At 38.7% G+C, this 23,467-nt stretch overlaps 1 long non-coding RNA gene across 2 annotated transcripts in view; it reads right to left on the reverse strand.

Moving 5' to 3' along the window:
• Window positions 1–1,662: 1,662 nt before the first annotated feature.
• LOC132487953 (uncharacterized) overlaps window positions 1,663–23,467 on the reverse strand; it is a 195,735-nt gene continuing 173,930 nt past the window's right edge. For both annotated transcript variants that reach the window (XR_009531715.1, XR_009531714.1), the window contains exon 5: window positions 1,663–1,682. This is a non-coding gene — a long non-coding RNA (uncharacterized LOC132487953). The remainder of the gene's footprint in view (window positions 1,683–23,467) is intronic.

Genomic DNA, 23,467 nt, shown 5'->3' on the forward strand with positions numbered 1-23,467 from the left:
GATCTTAAACAACAAATACACACACAGTATCTATGTTTACCTGAAGTGCAAAAGCATACAAAAATCATCCTACACATACGTGGTAAAAGCACAAACAAATGCATGAGAAGAACAGAGATCAAAACCAGGACAGAGCTTCCTCAGAGGCGGAGAAAGGATACTGCAATGAGGGAGGATGGCCGTAGGTCTTTAACTGTTCCATAGAATTGGTAAACATTCTATTTGTCTAGAGTGTTGTAGCAGGACACATAATAAATATCTGTTATATCATCCCTTATGCAGTTTCTGTATTTGAGTATTCACAGTAATTTTTGAAGAACAAAAGCTAACAAGGAATTAGAAGTCTGGTATAGACTGTTCTAAGAAAACACAAGGGACAGCTCCACACTGTTAAATATATACCTATACAAGAGGATGGTTTTCAGGTCAGCAGTCTAAGACCCTTTTCAGCGTTCACAGCCCAAGTGGGTTGATTAAAAGGCAAAACCTCCAGGAAAAGAAAAGACAGAATCGGAAAGCAATGTGTTTCATTCTCACGTCTTTGAATATAAAATCACTGGCTGTGAATTGTTCAGAATGAAGAGGGTGCCCTCAACAGCAACACATCCTGTCAGATTTGTTTAACAGTATGAGTTTGCCTCCCTTTGCAATTGCTCCCACATTCCCCAGGGAGAAACTAATGGAGTACTAAAAACAAATGGAGATGAAGTCAATCACCTAGGATGCTTTGGCTCCCAACTCAAACTGGCTTACACAAAAAGGAAATGTTACTGGCTCACATGCTTGGATTTCTGGAGGAGAAACTGCCTTCAAGGCTGGTTCCTCTGTCCTCCACTCTGTGTGACTTCCTGCTCGGCCTGGAGCCACACCAGACCTCACACCAGCGCAAAACAACATCCAGAAGAAGAGAGGCAGAGGCAGGCTCTTCCCGTAGCTCTGTTTGAAGTATGAGAAGACTTCTGCCAGAAGCTCCTGGCAAACCTACTTTGGAGTCTCCTTGGCTAGAGCAGGATTAGAGAACCATTCTTGAAGCCAGGCCGCTGGCCAGTTAATGCCCAACACTGGCTGATGCCTCCTCCCCAGTGAGTTAATCATGCGTGGACACAGCAGGGATGGGACTGCCCCTCATCAGGGCCCACCCTGGAGCTGTGGTCAGCTCCTCAACCCCATAACATGGTGGGGCTTCTGGGGAAAGGTAGATGAGATGCATAATATGGATTCAATCCTAATGTCTACTCACTAGCATTTACAGGGAAAGGCCTGAGCCATTCTGTGTTTATCAGATTAAATAAATCATAACTGTGATATATTTGTGCATATATAAAGCTAGAGACACAAAAATCAGATGACCAAATGAATTACTTCCTTTGAGAAAAGCAGATTTTTTTTGGCCGCACGCGCTCCTTACAGGACCTTAGTTTCCCAAGCAGAGATTGAACCCAGGTCCACGGCAGTGAAAACGCTGAGTCCTAACCACTGGACTGCCAGGGGACTCCCGAGAAAAGGAGATTTTTTAAAACTCTGTTCCTATACCTCCACTGCTCCAATGAGAAATTTAAAGACAGAAAATTAACACTTTATAAAGCACGTAGGTCATAGGAAGTATGGTATAGTACTTACTATATTCTTGTGCCATAGCTACAGAAATTTAGATAATAGCATCCACATTAACAATGTATAACCTGAAAAAAAAGAATAAAAATAGTTAAGTACAGAAGAAATTTCATTAAAAACAGTTGCATAACTTTGACAAGTCTTATTTTTTCCCCGAAAGAAGTAAACCAGCCTTTTTAAAGTAAGCAGCTGAAGTTAAATTAAAAATGAGAAAAATTATCTGTAGTATAAAAATTCTTCTATCTTCAAGTTAAAATTATCTGCGTCTTTTGTAGATCTGACCACCACCAAACAAAGAAAATACATTTTAAGCAAGTAAAACTGCCCTGGACTGCTATTTATAAAACAGAAACAAAAGCAATTATTAAACGGACCTCAAAAACCATGTCATCTAACCCCTACAACACACATCCAACCTACTGAGTTCAACACAACTTAAAGCTAGATAAATCACCTTCAATTTCTAAATTCTTAAACTCAGAGATCTGAGGAAACAGTCCTCAGATAAAAATGGAAATATCTGATTCAAATATTTGACACTGCATCTTAATAAAATCTTTGAATATTCAGCATACCTTGAAATGCTAAAGAAACACAGCCAAAGAACTGGGGACTCTAAGACACTGGAATGTCTTTTAATATTCAAAAGAGAAAGGTCTGTCCCTATCCAGACCTCAGGACAAATAACAATATGGCAAGTCACACTCTTTAATTCAGAAGGAGTTTAAAAACGTAAAACTCTAACCATGGATGCTTGGTGTTTCCTGGGGATGGTGTGCCTTGGCAAAGCTGAGGATAGTTACTGCCCATCTATCTACAAATACCATGTCTAACTTCACTTTCCTCAGTGTATGTAAGATTCAGCCATGTTGTTGGCATTAGTTATGGTCTTCAGAAGAAGAAAAAACTTTTCTTCTACCCTCTTGTATTCAATTCCTGGGACTTGCAAATTAAACTGACAAAGACAAATTAATAAGAGAAAAGGCATACATTTCTTTATTGATGTTAATGTTTTTACATGCATGGAGATGCCATGGAACAATGAAAACCTAAAGTGGCAGTTAGATCCAGGGGCTTATACCATTTTAACAAAGGGCAATAAATAGCGGAGAAGTGACTAAACAAAGGAAAAAAGGGGGTTAGGCTCCTAAGGATGATAAATTGTGGGAAGGTGACTAGGAAATGTATGGTGGATAAGAATTGTTTAGTAAGATTTGTTACATAGACTCAAGTGTCATTCTCTTCTTCCTGGTATGGCAGATGGGGTGCCCTGCTTACACCCCAAATTTATGCCCTGCTTTACAAATGGAAATTTACAAATGGAAAATTTACAAATGGAAATTTATGCCCTGCTTTCTGGAAGAATGGGGGAGAGCAAAAAGCTCTTCCTGTGTCTGATGTTTTTAGACTTCCTTCAGTCCAAAATAATTTTCATGCCAAAGTGGCATATTTTGGGGTGCTATATTCTGATCCCCTTCATGTTCATAAAAATAAAATAAAACAAAAGCACTATTAAAAGAATAGAAGTGCATGTCTCAGAAAAGAAGATGATATTTGCAATACATAAATCCAGCAAAGGACTCATTAGAATATAAAAAACTCCGACAAAATAAGAAAAAGACAGGTCACCCAAACAGGATATCAAAAATGGCCAAAAAACATGTGAAAAGGTGTTCAACATCATTCATTACCATGGAAATACAAATTAAAAACCACAAATGAGATAAAATTATATACTCATCCAAATGGCTCCTATGCAAATATCTGACAATACCAGGTCTTAGGATGTGGAGCAATTCAACTCTCATATGCTGCTGTGGGAGTGTGAACTGGAAAAGCAATATCTAATAAAGCAGAACATAAACTGTGGCCTAGCAATTCCACTCCTGGGGAAATACCTTGTAAGAATGCATATACATAGATCCTAAAGACACATATATTTAACGAAGCATTAATTGCAATAGACAAAACTCAGTAACAAATAAATTGTGGAATATTCATATAATGAACACTATACAGCAGGGGGTCAATCAATTTTTTCTGCAAAGGGCCAGATAGTAAATATTTTAGGGTTTGCAGGCCAAATGGTCTCTGTGCCCTGTTACAACTATTCAACTCTGCCTTTGGAGTGCAAAAGTAACCACAGACAATATGTAAATGAATGGGTGTGGCTGTGCTCCAATAAAACTTTATTTACAAAAACAGGCAGTTTGCCTGCTACATAGTAATGAACATAAATGAACCATAAGTGATTCAACAACACAGAAGAATCTCACAAACTTAATGTCGAGACAAAGAAGCCAGACACATGACAGAATGTACCGTATGATTTTATTTTATAAAGTTCAAAAGTAGGTAAAACTATGTAAATCAGGATAGTAGTTATCTTTTAGAGGGGGCAGTAAAGCCTGGGGGGAAGGAAGAATTCTGGCAGGCTAGTAATACTGGGTTCCCTGGTTTGAATGGTGGTTTTCCGGTTATACTCAATTAGGAAAATTCATCAAAGTGCTTCTTTATGACACATTTGTCTCTACATGTGTAACACTTGAATAAAAAAGTGATATATTTTCAATTTGTATAAATAAAGAATACGGGCCAGTAATATAAGTGAATGATTTCTCAAAGCTCACTAGCCCCGGACATCAGACACTCGATGCAGTAGCTGTAGCTTTGTACCCTTGCTAAACGCGGTCGAGAAACAACACCCCCGCCCCTTTGCTTAGTGTGACGTCTATATTACAACTAAACCTCTGAGCTGAGTAGCAGGTAAGACTTTGGAGAATGAGCTATGATTTAAATAGAACACACAGGAGTGGCAGGAAGAGAATGCAATACAGAAGGAGAGAGGGAAGTAACAGATGGTGCATGAAGAGACTGGTGGAAATAAGCCTCTACATTTTAACATAATCTGCTGAATAATCTACACAGAATAGAAAGTAAAGTAAGCAGCTTAGAAACACAATGTGGAAGGTTACTAAACTTGTCTTTTGGACAATAATAATGATATTTTAAAAGCTGACTAGTGCTCCTGAAAGACCGTTGAAGGGATTTTGTTTCCAGTACAACAATTTCTTCCAATCTAACAGGTTAAACGGGCAGCAAGCTTCAACTTTTCAAATGAAAAGGCAAATCGGACAGATAATATAGTCTTGACTTTTTAGGTCTGCGTATTTTAAACAATTTCTATACCCTGGTTTCACCTCATTCCTCTATACTGTGTCTGAAAATTTAATTAGATATTGTGACTTCCCAGGGATCACAGGAAGCCATTAAATTACCAAGGTTGTGCCCAAATACGTGAGGAGAGGCAGAAAATACAAAAATGCCAAAGATAACAAGATCACGGGCACCACATTCTATTAATATGGGCTTACATCTTGAGTGAAATAAAAAGAGAAAGAGTAAAGAAAGTGAAAAGAACTGACATCCACTCACTATACTGTATTCACTGTATAACTGATAAATGCAAGAAACTGAACTAGATGCTAGGAATCCAAGGACAAATTTCCTGTCTTTAAGAAGCTCACAGTTATAAAGAAAATGAAAAGCCTATGCATCAATAATTTAAATCAAATGTCACAAAAGTTACACGATATTTACAAGTGCTATAGAGCTATGAATTAACAGAAGAGAATTACTAAATGGAGGAGTGAAATGCAAATGGGGAGAGATGGGTGAGGAAAGGAAGTCTTTACCTAGTAGGTAAGAGTTGAAATGGGTTTTTGTTTTTGTTTTTGTTTTTTGTGATACATGGGCCTCTCACTGTTGTGGCCTCTCCCGTTGCGGAGCACAGGCTCTGGACACGCAGACTCAGCGGCCATGGCTCACGGGCCCAGCCACTCCGCGGCATGTGGGATCTTCCTGGACCAGGGCATGAACCTGTGTCCCCTGCATCGGCAGGCGGACTCTCAACCACTGCGCCACCAGGGAAGCCCTGAAATGGGTTTTGAATGATTAAAGATGGGCAAGAACTTCCGGGTAAGATGGCGGAAGAGTAAGACGCGGAGATCACCTTCCTCCCCACAGATACACCAGAAATACAGCTACACATGCAACAACTCCTACAGAACACCTACTGAACGCTGGCAGAAGACCCCAGACCTCCCAAAAGGCAAGAAACCCCCCACATACCTGGGTAGGGCAAAGCAGAGAGATTCCCGCACAGAGGAGCGGTGCCGAGCGGCACTCACCAGCCCGAGAGGCTTGTCTGCTCCCCCGCCAGGGCGGGCGGCGCTGGAGCTGAGGCTCGGGCTTCGGTCAGAGCGCAGGGAGAGGACTGGGACTGGCGGCGAGAACTCAGCCTGAAGGGGGCTAATGTGCCACAGCTAGCCGGGAGGGAGTCCGGGAAAACTCTGGAGCTGCCGAAGAGGCAGGAGACTTTTTCTTCCCTCTTGGTTTCCTGGTGCGCGAGGAGAGGGGATTAAGAGCGCCGCGTAAAGGAGCTCCAGAGACGGGCGCGAGTCGCGGCTGAAAGCGCGGAGCCCAGAGACGGGAGTGGGACGCTGGGGCTGCTGCTGCCGCCGCCAAGAAGCCTGTGTGCGAGCGCAGGTCACTGTCCACACCGCCCTTCCGGGAGACTGTGCAGCCTGCCACTGCCGGGGTCCCGGGATCCAGGGGCGGCTTCCCTGGGAGAACGCACGGCGCGCCTCGGGCTGGTGCAACGTCACGCCGACCTCTGCCGCTGCAGGCTCGCCCCGCACTCCGTGCCCCTCCCTCCCGCCCGGCCTGAGTGAGCCAGAGTCCCCGAAGAGGCTGCTCCTTTAACCCTGTCCTGTCTGAGCGAAGAACAGACGCCCTCCGGCGACCTACACGCAGAGGCGGGGCCAAATCCAAAGCTGAGACCCAGGAGCTGTGAGAACAAAGAAGAGAAAGGGAAACCTCTCCCAGCAGCCTCAGAAGCAGCGGATTAAAGCTCCACAATCAACTTCATGTACCCTGCATCTGTGGAATACATGAATAGACAACAAATCATCCCAAATTGAGGAGCCAGGAGTCAGTGCTGTGCCTCTGAGGTGGGAGAGCGAACTTCAGGACACTGGTCCACAAGAGACCTCCCAGCTCCACATAATATCAAACGGCGAAAATCTTCCAGAGATCTCCATCTCAACACCAGCACCCAGCTTCACTCAACGACCAGCAAGCTACAGTGCTGGACACCCTATGCCAAACAACTAGCAAGACAGGAACACAACACCACCCATTAAAAGAGAGGCTGCCTCAAATCATAAAAAGTCCGCAAACACCCTAAAACACACCACCAGACGTGGACCTGCCCACCAGAAAGACAAGATCCAGCCTCATCCACCAGAACACAGGCAGTAGTCCCCTCCACCAAGAAGCCTACACAACCCACTAAACCAACCTTAGCCACTGGGGACAGACACCAAAAACAACGGGAACTACGAACCTGCAGCCTGCAAAGAGGAGACCCCAAACACAGTAACATAAGCAAAATGAGAAGACAGAAAAACACACAGCAGGAGAAGGAGCAAGATAAAAACCCACCAGACCTAACAAATGAAGAGGTAATAGGCAGTCTATCTGAAAAAGAATTCAGAATAATGATGGTAAAGATGATCCAAAATCTTGGAAATAGAATAGACAAAATGCAAGAAACAGTTAACAAGGACCTAGAAGAACTAAAGACGAATCAAGCATCGATTAAAAACACAATAAATGAAATAAAAAATACTCTAGATGGGATCAATAGCAGAATAACTGAGGCAGAAGAACGGATAAGTGAGGTGGAAGATAAAATAGTGGAAATAACTGCTGCACAGCAAAATAAAGAAAAAAGAATGAAAAGAACAGAGGACAGTCTCAGAGACCTCTGGGACAACATTAAACGCACCAACATTCGAATTATAGGGGTTCCAGAAGAAGAAGAGAAAAAGAAAGGGACTGAGAAAATATTTGAAGAGATTATAGTTGAAAACTTCCCTAATATGGGAAAGGAAATAGTTAATCAAGTCCAGGAGGCACAGAGAGTCCCATACAGAATAAATCCAAGGAGAAATACACCAAGACACATATTAATCAAACTGTCAAAAATTAAACACAAAGAAATCATATTAAAAGCAGCAAGGCAAAAACAACAAATAACACACAAGGGAATCCCCATCAGGATAACAGCTGATCTCTCAGCAGAAACTCTACAAGCCAGAAGGGAGTGGCAGGACATACTTAAAGTGATGAAGGAGAAAAACCTGCAACCAAGATTACTCTACCCAGCAAGGATCTCATTCAGATTTGATGGAGAAATTAAAACCTTTACAGACAAGCAAAAGCTGAGAGAGTTCAGCACCACCAAACCAGCTTTACAACAAATGCTACAGGAACTTCTCTAGGCAAGAAACATAACAGAAGGAAAAGAACTACAATAACGAACCCAAAACAATTAAGAAAATGGGAATAGGAACATACATATCAATAATTACCTTAAATGTAAATGGACTAAATGCTCCCACCAAAAGACACAGACTGGCTGAATGGATACAAAAACAAGACCCATATATATGCTGTCTACAAGAGACCCACTTCAGACCTAGAGATACATACAGACTGAAAGTAAGGGGATGGAAAAAGATATTCCATGCAAATGGAAACCAAAAGAAAGCTGGAGTAGCAATTCTCATATCAGACAAAATAGACTTTAAAATAAAGACTACTAGAAGAGACAAAGAAGGACACTACATAATGATCAAGGGATCAATCCAAGAAGAAGATATAACAATTGTAAATATTTATGCACCAAACATAGGAGCACCTCAATACATAAGGGAAATATTAACAGCCATAAAAGGAGAAATCGACAGTAACACAATCATAGTAGGGGACTTTAACACCCCACTTTCACCAATGGACAGGTCATCCAAAATGAAAATAAATAAGGAAACACAAGCTTTAAATGATACATTAAACAAGATGGACTTAATTGATATTTATAGGACATTCCATCCAAAAACAACAGAATACACATTTTTCTCAAGTGCTCATGGAACATTCTCCAGGATAGATCATATCTTGGGTCACAAATCAAGCCTTGGTAAATTTAAGAAAATTGAAATTGTATCAAGTATCTTTTCCGACCACAATGCTATGAGACTAGATATCAATTACAGGAAAAGAGCTGTAAAACATACAAACACATGGAGGCTAAACAATACACTACTTAATAACGAAGTGATCACTGAAGAAATCAAAGAGGAAATTAAAAAATACCTAGAAACAAATGACAATGGAGACACGACGACCCAAAACCTATGGGATGCAGCAAAAGCAGTTCTAAGAGGGAAGTTTATGGCAATACAATCCCACCTTAAGAAACAGGAAATATCTCGAATAAACAACCTAACCTTGCACCTAAAGCAATTAGAGAAAGAAGAACAAAAACATCCCAAAGTTAGCAGAAGGAAAGAAATCATAAAAATCAGATCAGAAATAAATGAAAAAGAAATGAAGGAAACGATAGCAAAGATCAATAAAACTAAAAGCTGGTTCTTTGAGAAGATAAACAAAATTGATAAACCATTAGCCAGACTCATCAAGAAAAAAAGGGAGAAGACTCAAATCAATAGAATTAGAAATGAAAAAGGAGAAGTAACAACTGACACTGCAGAAATACAAAAGATCATGAGAGATTACTATAAGCAACTCTATGCCAATAAAATGGACAACCTGGAAGAAATGGACAAATTCTTAGAAATGCACAACCTGCCAAGACTGAATCAGGAAGAAATAGAAAATATGAACAGACCAATCACAAGCACTGAAATTGAAACTGTGATTAAAAATCTTCCAACAAACAAAAGCCCAGGACCAGATGGCTTCACAGGCGAATTCTATCAAGCATTTAGAGAAGAGCTAACACCTATCCTTCTCAAACTCTTCCAAAATATAGCAGAGGGAGGAACACTCCCAAACTCATTCTACGAGGCCACCATCACCTTGATACCAAAACCAGACAAGGATGTCACAAAGAAAGAAAACTACAGGCCAATATCACTGATGAACATAGATGCAAAAATCCTCAACAAAATACTAGCAAACAGAATCCAACAGCACATTAAAAGGATCATACACCATGATCAAGTGGGGTTTATTCCAGGAATGCAAGGATTCTTCAATATACGCAAATCAATCAATGTGATACACCATATTAACAAGATGAAGGAGAAAAACCATATGATCATCTCAATAGATGCAGAGAAAGCTTTTGACAAAATTCAACACCCATTTATGATAAAAACCCTGCAGAAAGTAGGCATAGAGGGAACTTTCCTCAACATAATAAAGGCCATATATGACAAACCCACAGCCAGCATCGTCCTCAATGGTGAAAAACTGAAACCATTTCCACTAAGATCAGGAACAAGACAAGGTTGCCCACTCTCACCACTCTTATTCAACATAGTTTTGGAAGTTTTAGCCACAGCAATCAGAGAAGAAAAGGAAATAAAAGGAATCCAAATGGGAAAAGAAGAAGTAAAGCTGTCACTGTTTGCAGATGACATGATACTATACATAGAGAATCCTAAAGATGCTACCAGAAAACTACTACAGCTAATCAATGAATTTGGTAAAGTTGCAGGATACAAAATTAATGCACAGAAATCTCTGGCATTCCTATATACTAATGATGAAAAATCTGAAAGTGAAATCAAGGAAACACTCCCATTTACCATTGCAACAAAAAGAATAAAATATCTAGGAATAAACCTACCTAAGGAGACAAAAGACCTGTATGCAGAAAATTATAAGACACTGATGAAAGAAATTAAAGATGATACAAATAGATGGAGAGATGTACCATGTTCTTGGATTGGAAGAATCAACATTGTGAAAATGACTCTACTACCCAAAGCAATCTACAGATTCAATGCAATACCTATCAAACTACCAATGGCATTTTTCACAGAACTAGAACAAAAAATTTCACAATTTGTATGGAAACACAAAAGACCCCGAATAGCCAAAGCAATCTTGAGAATGAAAAACGGAGCTGGAGGAATCAGGCTCCCTGACTTCAGACTATACTACAAAGCTACAGTAATCAAGACAGTATGGTACTGGCACAAAAACAGAAAGATAGATCAATGGAACAGGATAGAAAGCCCAGAGATAAACCCACGGACATATGGTCACCTTATCTTTGATAAAGGAGGCAGGAATGTACAGTGGAGAAAGGACAGTCTCTTCAATAAGTGGTGCTGGGAAAACTGGACAGGGACATGTAAAAGTATGAGATTAGATCACTCTCTAACACCATACACAAAAATAAGCTCAAAATGGATTAAAGACCTAAATGTAAGGCCAGACACTATCAAACTCCTAGAGGAAAACATAGGCAGAACACTCTATGACATAAATCACAGCAAGATCCTTTTTGACCCACCTCCTAGAGAAATGGAAATAAAGACAAAAATAAACACATGGGACCTAATGAAACTTCAAAGCTTTTGCACAGCAAAGGAAACCATAAACAAGACCAAAAGACAACCCTCAGAATGGGAGAAAATATTTGCAAATGAAGCAACTGACAAAGGATTAATCTCCAAAATTTATAAGCAGCTCATGCAGCTCAATAGCAAAAAAACAAACAACCCAATCCAAAAATGGGCAGAAGACCTAAATAGACATTTCTCCACAGAAGATATACAGACAGCCAACAAACACATGAAAGGATGCTCAACATCTTTACTCATTAGAGAAATGCAAATCAAAACTACAATGAGATATCATCTCACACCAGTCAGAATGGCCATCATCAAAAAATCTAGAAACAATAAATGCTGGAGAGGGTGTGGAAAAAAGGGAACACTCTTGCACTGCTGGTGGGAATGTGAATTGGTACAGCCACTATGGAGAACAGTATGGAGGTTCCTTAAAAAACTACAAATAGAACTACCATATGACCCAGCAATCCCACTACTGGGCATATATCCTGAGAAAACCATAATTCAAAAAGAGACATGTACCAAAATGTTCATAGCAGCCCTATTTACAATAGCCCGGAGATGGAAACAACCTAAGTGTCCATCATCGGATGAATGGATAAAGAAGATGTGGCACATATATACAATGGAATATTACTCAGCCATAAAAAGAAATGAAATTGAGCTATTTGTAATGAGGTGGATGGACCTAGAGTCTGTCATACAGAGTGAAGTAAGTCAGAAAGAGAAAGACAAATACTGTATGCTGACACATATATATGGAATTTAAGAAAAAAATGTCATCAAGAACATAGGGGTAAGACAGGAATAAAGACACAGACCTACTAGAGCATGGACTTGAGGATATGGGGAGGGGGAAGGGTAAGCTGTGACAAAGTGAAAGAGCGGCATGGACATATATACACTACCAAATGTAAGGTAGATAGCTAGTGGGAAGCAGCCGCATAGCACAGGGAGATCAGCTCGGTTCTTTGTGACCGCCTGGAGGGGTGGGATAGGGAGGGTGGGAGGGAGACGCAAAAGGGAGGGGATATGGGAACATATGTATATGTATAACTGATTAAATTTGTAAAATAAAAAAAAAAATTAAAAAAAAAAAAAAAAAAAAAAAAAAAAAAAAAAAAAGATGGGCAAGACAGGAAGAGGAACAGAGCATTACTCCAGGCAGAGGGAGAGAATATGCAAAGGCATGGAGGCATGAATGAGCCAGTCAGGCTTGAGGAATAAGAGGAAATCTGAGGCTTCCAGAACATGGTGTTATAAGGACAAGCTAAGACTGAAATGATGGAGGGACTTGTCAATTATACTAAATTCAAATTTTATCTTACAGGCATTATGGAACCATTCAGGTGGGAACTGGGGGAATGAGAATGGAATACAAAGAACAGAGGGGGAGTGATAGGTCTCCAGATATATCTTTTTGCATAGTTTTGACATTTATAACCATAGTACTGTTAAACAAAATAAAAAGGTGAACAATCAAAATCAGACAGTATGTGAAGGTAACTCAAAATGAAACACATTCAGTAATAAGGGAACTGCATTACAAAGGTATAAGTAACCACACTTAACTGAGTGCAGAAGAAAAGAACTAACCTAACCCCTTTGGAAGCCAGCATCTTGACTATATACTCTGAGACTAGAGAAAAAACAAAGAAAGGAATGGGAAAGACCAGAATAAACTGTATGGTATCAGACTGGAATCAGAGATATCATGGTTTTTAATATATATTTCAGTAGATAATAGATATTTGTAGAGGCAGGTATGTGTAGCTCTGTCCTCTGACAAAGACTAGGAGCAATGATACCCCTGTAGCAATGAGCACATGTAGCACCCAAATACTGGCTTCTAAACACTATCCTCCAATAAGGGGAACCAGGACTACTTAGAGAAATGTCTGGCTGCAAAGCTAGGAAAGCGAAAGTACCAGATGAACCTAGAGCATTTTGTGGTACAACAAAGTAAGGAGTGCTCAAAAAAGATATGGATTTATCAAAAGGACTGGAACTAACCTGAAGGGGCCAAATCTGGGACAATCTGAGCAAAAAAATTAAAAAATTATACTAATACATTATAACTTATAGGATAAAACAAATACCCACGAGTCCATATCGATAAAAAATAAGTAACTGAATACACAAATAAATGGGCAAGAAAGCCAAGCTCTTTCTTGTAAGAGAATTTCAATTAATAAGTGTAGAGAAGACTGATGGAAACAGAAAAACCACCATTCGACAAACAGCACAGATTAAAGAAGAGAATAAATGCAGTGTTGGATCCTAGACTGGACCATGGTCCAGACATAAATATTATTGAGATACGTGACAAAATATGAATACCGTCTGTAGCTCAATTAACATTACTGTATGAATGTGAATTTCCTGATTTTGATAAGTTTACTATAGTTATATAAGACATTAGCATTTTGGGAAGGTGGGTGAAGGGTATGTAGAAATTTACCTATTTTTGCAACTTTTTTTTAGTCTAAAATTATTTCAAAATGAAAAGTAAAAAATAAAAAAAAGAAAGAGAGAAAAAAGAAAAGAAGGAAGAGATGAGAGATTGTGAGTTACAATCATCTTAATCTAAAACCTGGCTTCAGGCCCTCTTCTCTTTGTGCCAAATATTAAAGCTAATAGTTTTTTATTTAAGGTATATATATACATAAATGTATAAATGAGAAGCTTGAAAGTAATGAACAAATGGAATATTGTAAATAACTAAAAAGAAATGAAAAAAGAACTGAATAGAATTTTAGAACTAAAAATATGATAACAGAAGCTTAGAAAAAAATTAGTGGGACTTCCCTGGTGATGCAGTGGATAAGACTCTGTGCTCCCAATGCAGGGGCCCAGGTTCGATCCCTGGTCAGGGAACTAGATCCCACATGCATGCCACAACTAAGAGTTCACATGCCACAACTAAGGAGCCCACGAGCCACAACTAAGACCCGGCGCAACCAAATAAATAAATAAATATTAAAAAAGAAAGAGTCCCCCCCCCAAAAAAAGATCCCTACACTTTAAAAAAAAATTCATCAGGTGAATAAATTACATTTGGACATGGATGAATAATGGATCAGTAGCTGGAAGACAGATCTAAAAAAAAACATCTAGAATGCTTCCCAAATAGAGAGATGCAACCATAAAAGTGGCATTAAGAGACACAGATGGTACAGTGAATAGGTCTAACATTCACCTAAGAGGAATACTAGAGAAAGATAATGGAGAGAATCAATACTGTAAATGACACCAATCCTTGAACCCAGAAAGGCCAACAAACAACAAGCAAGGGGAAAAGCAATACTGAGGGACATCAGAGTAAAACTGCAGAACACTAAATAAAAAGCAATCTTAAGAGCAGCAAAGAGAAAAGAGAATCACCTACAAATGAACACCAATTAAGATGACTCTTGATTTCTCATCAGCAACAATGGAGCCCAGACAAGGACTACTATCTTCAGTGATCTAACAGAGATAACAATCAACCTGGAATTCTATAACTAAAGACGATTCCTTCTAGAACAATAAACATTTTCAGCCAAATAAAACCGAGAGTTTACCATCAGCTGACACACTAAATTATAAAGGAAATGACCTTTGCACAGAAGTAAAATGATACCGGATAGAAGACATGAAAGGCAAGAATGAATGATGACCTCACAAAAGACAACAGTTAACAAATAGATGAAAGATGCTCAACTTCATTAGTCATCAGATACACAAGTTAAAATCCCCAGTGTGGTACCACTACATACCCACTGGAATAGCTAAAATTAAAAGCCATGTTGACAAGGGTGTGGAGCAAACGGCACTTCCCTTATACCTGTGGTAGGAGTGTTAACTGCCCACCTGAAAAACTGTTTGGCGGTATCTACTGAAGATGAATGTATGTATACATTATAACTCTGCAATTCAATTCCTAGGTATATAGCCAACATAAACAGACACATGTGTGGCAAAAGACATGAACAAGGATGTTCACAGCAGTGCAATTCATAACAACCCAAAACTGAAAAGAACTCCAGTGTGTATCCATAACAGAAAGAAAAAAATAACTGATGAATTCATATAATGGAACGCTGCAGTTAGAAAAAGAAGAAAATATTTGCTACCTGCAACAACATGAATATATAATGCTGAGAGAAAGAAGCCATATACAAAAATACATGCTATATGATTCCTTTTATATAAAGTACAAAACCAGGCAAAATTGATCATCAATGATTATAATTTGAAGTCAGAACAGGTGCTTTTAGAGTGACAGACTGTTCAATTTCTTGATCTGAGTGCTGGTTACATAGACAAGTTCAATTTTTGAAATTTATTGATCTGTCCACATACGATTTGTCACCTTTCTGTATGTATGTCATACTTCAGCACCAATTTATTTAAAAGCAGAATGAATGATGAGCAAAGATACTGGCAGGAATATTACAGAAAAAACGCTGTGTTCTTCTCATTGCAACCCACCAGGTGGCACACGATTTTCATTTGTATTATTACTGATGATGTTCACATTGATGAACTGATTAAAGTGGTATCTGCTAGTCTTCTCCACTGTAGAGCTACTTACACTTTTCCTCTTGGTAGTTAGTAAGTATTTCTTAGGGAGGTACTTGGAAGCTATGTACATATACTGTTCCTCATCAAGATTTCAATTAATCAATCCATTCATTCTTACATTTTATTATTCATCCATGTATTCAGCGGGTTATAATATATTATTATTATGGTTTCTTATAATCCATTATTACCGTTATGTGTTTTGTAGCCCAATCAGCCCCAGACTGGGCCAGTGGGAACCCCTTCAAGATGGCTTCTAGGTCATTTTGACATGACCTAATCATTTTCTGAGCATTCCCTTATTTTCTAAAACTGTATGTTTCAGTCTCATTTTGTACTTTCTTACCATTTCTCCAAGGAGCCCTGGTTCCTTTTATTAGAGTGGTATTTAGAAATCAAGATCCAAGCTGGGATCAAGATGGCAGAGGAGGAAGATCCTGAGCTCACCTCCTCCCATAGACACATCAAAACTACAACTATATGTAGAACAACTTTCTCTGAGAACCACCTGAAGACTAGCAGAACAGCTCATCTACAACTAAGGAAATTAAGAAAAAACCACATCAAGATGGGCAGGAGGGGCAGAGACACAGTCTAGTCAGAACCCACACCCCCAGTGTGACAACCCACAAGCAAGGGGGGGATATCACTAATGTGGAAGTCCTCCCTAAAGAGCAGGGGGGCCCTGCACCAGTGAGATGAGCCCCCACAATGTCTGGGTTTGAAAGCCAGCAGGGTCATGTCCAGGAGAGCTGGAGGGCTATGAGAAACCAAGATGCCTAAAGGGCCTGTGCACAAACTCACTCACTCCAAGTCCCAAGGCAGAGGCGGCAGTTTGAAAAGCATCTGGGCCATACATAAAGGAGATTCAATGACCGATGTTATGGCAAGTGCCAAAGGGGCAGGGATCTGTTGGAACTTCCTTCCAGAATGAAGTTCTGGTGGGTGTCATTTTTTTTAAAAAAATTATTTTATCCTCCCTCTACCAAGCTGGCCTGGCACTGGTGGGTGCTGTTTGTGACATCTGCCAGGTATCTTGCTAGCGCCACTCACCCAGCCCCAGCTTTCCCCTGTGGACCTGCTCCAGCCAGCACCCTCCCAAAGTGGCTCTTCTCCCACCACACCAACAGGCGGCCTCTGTTGGGATGGGAACCCCCCAAAGCAGATCCTGTCCCTCTACACTGGTGGGTGGCCTTGGTCCAGATCACCACCCCTCCCCAACAAAGTGGCTCCTACCCCTGGAGGCCAGCCCTGCCCACCAGCACAACTGCAGCAGTCAGAGCCAAGCCTTATAACAAGCCAGCCTGGGGGCCAACCCACCCAAGAGCGCATCTGCAGGAACTGGAGGACCACAACAATAGGAGGGTGCATGCACCCCACATGGGGGAGTCTTCTGGGGCACCTGGCTCTGGTGACCAGGAGGGATTGCTCATCTGGGTCCCAAAGGAAACCCTCTACATAAGACCTCTCCTTCAAGATGAGGAGACACAGCTGACCTACCTAATACATTAAAAAAACAAAACAAAACAAAAACATGCTAAGAGTTAAGCAAAATGAGGAGACAGAGGAATATGTTCCAATCAAAAGAACAAAATAAACCTCAGAAAATGAACTAAATGAAATAGAGATACCTATCTGATAAAGAGTTCAAGGAAGTGGTCATAAAAATGCTCACTGAACTCGGGAGAAGAATGTATGAACACAGTTAAGAACTTCAACAAAGAGATAGAAAATATAAAAAAGAACCAATCAGAGCTGAAGAATACAGTAACTGAAATGAAACTACACTAGATGAAATCAACAGATTAGATGATGCAGAACAATGAATCAGTGATCTGGAAAAGAGGGTAGTAGAAATCACCCAAATGGAAGAGTAAGAAGAGAAAAGAATTTTTTAAAATGAGGGTAGTTTAAGGGCTCTCTGGGACAACATCAAACATAATAACATTCATATTACATAGGTCCCAGAAGCAGAAGAAAGAGAGAAACGTACAAAAAACTTATCTGAAGAAGTAATGGCTGAAAACTTCCCTAACCTGGCAAAGGACATCAAAGTCTGAGAAGCAAAGAGAGTTCTCAAAAAGATGAACCTAAATAGACCAACACCAAGACACATTATAATTCAAATGTCAAAAGTTAAAGATAAAGAGAGAATTTTAAAGGCAGCAAGAAAAAAGCAACTAGTTATATATAAGGGAATCCCTGTAAGTCTATCAGCTGATTTTTCAGCAGAAACTTTACAAGCCAGAATAAAGCGGCATGATATATTCAAAGTCCTGAAAGGAAAATACTTACAACAAAGAATACTCTACCTGGCAAAGTTATCATTCAGAACTCAAGGACAGATAAAAAGTTTCTCAGATAAGCACAAGCTAAGGCACTTAATATTCCTTATAAGAAATGTTAAAGAGACTTATTTAAGAAGAAAAGAAAGGCCATAACTAGAAATGAAAATATATGAAAGACATTTTATAATAACCTATACGGGAAAAGAAGCTGAAAAAGGTCACAAAAGAAGTCTCAATAACTTTAAGAAGAGTGAAATCATATCAAGCATCCTTTCCAACCACAACAGTGGGAAACTAGAAATAAACTACAAGAAAAAAACTGGAAAAGACACAAACACATGGCGACTAAACAACATGCTACTAAACAATCAATGGGGCAATGAAGAAATAAGAAAATACCCTGAGACAAATGAAAGGTTGGAAGTTTGTGTTTAAACTTCCAAAATCTATGGGACACTGCAAAAGCAGTTCTAAGAGGGAAGTTTACAGTGATATAGGCCTACCTAAAGAAACAAGAAAAATGTCTCAAATAAACAATCTAAGCTTACACCTAAATGACCTAGAAAAAAAATAACAAAGCCCGAAGTTTGTAAAATGAAGGAAATAATAAAGATCAGAGTGGAGATAAATAAAATAGAGACCAAAAAAACAACAGAAAAGATCAATGAAAGCAAGAGCTGAATCCTGGAAAATATAAAAAATTGCCAAGCCTTTAATCAGACTCATCAAGAAAAAAAGAGAAAGGCCCCAAATAAAATCAGAAAGGAAAGAGGAGATGTTACAGCTGATACCACAAAAATACAAAGTATCATAAGAGACTACTATAAACAATTATATGCCATCATTTCCGAGAGGAAATGGATAAAATTTTTAAAACTACAATCTTCTTAAAAACAAGGAAGAAATAGAAAACCTGAATAGACTAAGTTACTAGCAATGAGACTGAATCAGTAATTTTAAAAACTCCCAATAAATAGAAGCCCATGGCTTCACAGGTGAATTCTACCAAACATTTAAAGAAGAGTTAAAACCTGTCCTTCTCAAACTTTTCCAAAAATTGAGGAGGAAGGCAAGCTTCCAAACTCATTCTACAGGACAAGCATTACCCTGATACAAAAACCAGACAAAGACACTGCAAAAAAAAAAAAAAAAAAAAAAAAGTTACACAATACCCTTGATGAACAGGATGTAAAAACGTTCAACAAAACATTAGCAAAGCAAATTCAACAATACTTTAAAAGGTTCATACCCCATGATCAAGTGGTATTTATTCCAGGGATGCAAAAATGGTTCAACATCCACAAATCAATCAACATGATACACCACATTAACAAAACAAAGGATAAAAATCATATGATCATCTCAGTAGATGGAGAAAAAGTCATTTTCACAAAATTCAACACCCATTTATAATAAAAGTTCTCAACAAAGTAGGTACAGAGTGAACACACTTTAATATAACAAACGCTATATATGTCAAACTCATAGCTAACATCCTACTCAATAGTGAAAAGCTGAAAGGTTTCCTCTAAAATCAGGAACAAGAAAAGAATGCCCACTCTCACCACTTTTATTCAACCAAGTATTCGAAGTTGCAGCTACGGCAATTAGATAAGAAAAAGAAATAAAAGTCAACCAAATCAGAAAGGAAGAAGTAAAACTGTCACTATTTGCAGATGACATGATACTATATACAGGAAACCCTAAAAACTCCACCAAAAACTACTGGAATAAATGAATTCAGCAAATTGCAGGATACAAAATTAATATGTAGGAGTCTCTTGCATTTCTACAGACTAATAACAAACTATCGGAAAGAGAAATTAAGAAAACAATCCCATTTACAATTGCACCAAAAAGAATAAAATACCTTGGAATAAATTTAGTCAAGGAAGTGAAAGACCTATACTCTGAAAACTATAAGATATTGATGAAAGAAATTAAACATGTTACAAATAAAAAGAACGATATACTGTTCTCATAGAATGAAAGAACTAGTACTGAAAAAATGTATTACAATCAGTATTAGGAAAAATGTCCAAACTACCAAAAGCAACATACAGATTCAATGCAATCCCTATCAAAATATCAATAGCATTTTTCACAGAATTGGAACAAATAATCCTAAAATTTGTATGGAATCATAAGAGACCCCAATTAGTCAAAGTGACCTTGAGAAAGAAGAACAAAGCTGGAGGTATCATGCTCTCTGATTTCAAACTATAATACAAAGCTACAGTAATCAAAACAGTAAGGTATTAGCATAAAATAAGACACATAGATCAATGGAACAGAAGAGACAGCCCAGAAGTAAACCCATACACATATGATCAATAAATCTATGATAAAAAGGCAAGAATACACATGGGGAAAAAACAGCCTTGCTTCAATAAATGATATTGAGAAAACTGGACATGCAAAAGAATGAGTACGGATCACCATATTATACCAAATACGAAAATAAACTCAAAATGGATTAAAGATTTGAATGTAAGCCCTGAAACCATAAAACTCCTATAAGAAACCATGGGCAGTCAGCCCTTTGACATCAGTCTTCATGATATTTTTTTTGGATCTGTCTCCTCGGGCAAGGGCAACAAAACCAAAAATAAACAAATGTACTACATCAAACTGAAAAGCTTTTGCAGTGAATGAAATCAGCAACAACTGAATGAGAGAAGATATTAGCAAATCATATATCCAATAAGGGGTTAATATCCAGAATATAGAGAGAATTCATACAACCCAATAGCAAAAAACAAACAATCCAATTAAAAATGGTCAGCGGACCTGAACAGACATTTTTCCAAAGAAAACATACAAATGGCCAACAGACACATGAAAAGATGAAATTACAATGAGATAGCACCCCACACCTGTCAGAATGGCTATTATTGAAAAGATAACAAATAACAAGTGTTGGCAAGAATGTGGAGAAAAACAAACCCTAACTCACTGTTGGTGGAAATGTAAATTGGTGCAGCCACTATGGAAAACAATATGGAGGGTCCTCAAAAAATTAAAAATAGAACTATCACATAAGTTAGCAATTCCACTTCTGGATATTACCTGAAGAAAACAAAAGTACTAACTTGAAAAGACATATACACCCCTATGTTCACTGCAGCATTATTTACAATAACCAAAATATACAAGCAACCAAAGCATCTGTCCATCAATAGATGAATGGATAAAGAAGAAGTGGTATACACATACACACACAATGCAATATTAATCATCCATAAAGAATGAAATCTTGCCATTTGCAACAACATAGATAGACCTAGAGGGTATTATGCAAAGTGAAATAAGTCAGCCAGAGAAAGACAAATACCGTATTATTTCACTTATATGTAGAATCTAAAAAACAAAATAAATGAACAAACGAAACAAAACAGACACAGATTCACAGATACAGACACACACTGGTAGTTGCCAGAGAGGACAGGGGTGGGAAGATGGGCAAAATCAGTGAAGGGGATCAAGAAGCACAAATGTCTGGTTATAAAATAAGTCAGTCATGGGGCTGCAATGTACAGAATAGGGAATATAGTCAATAATACTGTAATAACTTTAAATGGTGACAGATGGCAACTTATCATGGTGAACTTTATCATTCATAAAGTATGTAAATGTATCACTATGTTGTACACATGAAACAATTATAATAACTGTATATTAATCATACTTCAATTAAAAGAAAGAAAGAATTCAAGATCCAGGTGTTAGATGTGTTTATTGTTATTGGGGGCTACCCTCAGGCACTCTTAGTGAAAGAGCTAGGGAATACACTGGGCCCTCCATATCCATGGGTTCCACATCCACAGATTCAACCAAACATGGATGGAAAATATCGGGGAGGGGTGGATTCCACAAAGTTCCAAAAAGCAAAATGTGAATTTGCTGTCCACTGGTAACTATTTACATAGCATTTACATGTTATTTACAACTATTTACATAGCATTTACATTGCATTAGGTATTATAAGTAATCTAGAGATTATTTAAAGTATAAGGGAGGATGTGCGAAGGTTATATGCAAATATTATGCCATTTTTACATAAGGGACTTGAACATCCTCAGATTTTATATCTGCAGGGTCCTGGAACCAATCCCCCACAGATACTGAGTGACAGATGTATATATGTGTTTACACATATATACATACACACACATCTACATCTACATCCACAGGATTTTTCAAGGAACTTAATAAAGTGATTATATATAAAGTTTACATGAAAAGTCAAAGGCCCAAGAAGAATCAAGATACTCCATAAGAAGACAGTAGTGAGGGACTTGCCCTATCAACGATCAATTACAACATAGCCGTAATTGTAGATTAACACAGAAAGGTTGAATTATTTAATAGTGGTACTTGCACATATGTTTATCCACGTGGGAGAAAAATTAAATTGAATCCCTATTCCACTTTTTTTTTTTTTTTTTTTTTTGCAGTATGCGGGCCTCTCACTGTTGTGGCCTCTCCCGTTGCGGAGCACAGGCTCCGGACGCACAGGCCCAGCGGCCATGGCTCACGGGCCCAGCCACTCCACAGCATGTGGGATCTTCCTGGACCGGGGCATGAACCTGTGTCTCCTGCATCGGCAGGTGGACTCTCAACCACTGCGCCACCAGGGAAGCCCCCTTTTCCACTTTTTATATTAAATTCATTTCCAATTTAACTGAAGACTTGTATGGAAAAGGCAGTATTATAAAACTTTTAGTAGACAAAAGAAGTAGATTTTATGGCCTCAGAATATGTTAACAACATAAGAAAGAAAAACCATAAAGAAAAATAATAAATTTGTTCTGTATTAAAATAAAGAACTTCTGTTCACTAAAAGAGTCATGTACCACAATGTTCACGGCAGCTCTATATACAAAAGCCAGGAAGCAACCTAAGTATCCACTGACAGATGAATGGATAAAGAATATGTGGCACATATATCCAATGGAATATTACTCAGCCATAAAAAGAAATGAAACTGAGCTATTTGCAGTGAGGTGGATGGACCCAGAGACTGTCATACAGAGTGAAGTAAGTCTGAAAGAGAAAAACAAATACCGTATGCTAACACATGTATATGGAATCTTAAAAAAAAAATGGTTCTGAAGAACCTAGGGGCAGGACAGGAATAAAGATGCAGACATAGAGAATGGACTTGAGGACATGGGGAGGGGGAAGGGTAAGCTGGGACGAAGTGGGCGAGTAACATTGACATATATACACTACCAAATGTAATATAGCTAGCTAGTGGGAAGCAGCCGCATGGCACAGGGAGATCAGCTCCGTGCTTTGTGTCTTCAATATACGCAAATCAATCAACATGATACACCATATTAACAAATTGAAGGAGAAAAACCATATGATCATCTCAATAGATGCAGAGAAAGCTTTCGACAAAATTCAACACCCATTTATGATAAAAACCCTGCAGAAAGTAGGCATAGAGGGAACTTTCCTCAACATAATAAAGGCCATATATGACAAACCCACAGCCAACATCGTCCTCAATGGTGAAAAACTGAAACCATTTCCACT

This window comes from Mesoplodon densirostris, chromosome 4 (assembly GCF_025265405.1).
Source record: "Mesoplodon densirostris isolate mMesDen1 chromosome 4, mMesDen1 primary haplotype, whole genome shotgun sequence".
Classification (NCBI taxonomy): domain Eukaryota; kingdom Metazoa; phylum Chordata; class Mammalia; order Artiodactyla; family Ziphiidae; genus Mesoplodon; species Mesoplodon densirostris.